Genomic DNA, 597 nt, shown 5'->3' with positions numbered 1-597 from the left:
GTGGGCCTTCCCCGGGGCCCGGGGGCCAGCCACAGCTGCTCTGGCAATTCCAGCCCAGCCCCTCCCCACCCTCATTCCTTCCCAAGATCCCATTTCAATCTCCCCTTTCCCACTGGGAAGCCGTTCCCTGTGTCCTGTCCCTCCATGCCTTGTCCCCAGTCCCTCTCCAGCTCTCCCGGAGCCCCTTCAGGCCCTGGAATGTTCTGGAAGCTCTCCCTGGATCCTTCCCTTCTCCAGGGGAACATTCCCAACTCTCCCAGCCTCGCTCCAGAGGGGCAGATATTTGGAATCATTAATAATTAACCATTAATCATGGATCAATCATTGATCATTAATCATGGATCAATCATTGATCATTAATATCCCACTCCCGAGGCTCAGTCCCACTCCCGGATCCCCATCCCTCTGCAGAGCCTCGCCCCGGACGGCCCCGATCCCACAAATCCCCGTTCCCATCCCTCGGGAAGCCGCTGACGCTCCCAAGCTCCGCGCTCCCATTTCCCCGGAATCCGATTAGGGAACGTGGGAATTCCCGAGGCTTGGATGTGCCCTGAGCTTCCCCTTCCTGGCGGCTCCCAAAGGCCTCATTCCCGGTGG

Source organism: Corvus brachyrhynchos, unplaced genomic scaffold, assembly GCF_000691975.1.
Source record: "Corvus brachyrhynchos isolate BGI_N302 unplaced genomic scaffold, ASM69197v1 scaffold119, whole genome shotgun sequence".
Lineage (NCBI taxonomy): Eukaryota > Metazoa > Chordata > Aves > Passeriformes > Corvidae > Corvus > Corvus brachyrhynchos.
This window is presented reverse-complemented; position numbering follows the sequence as displayed.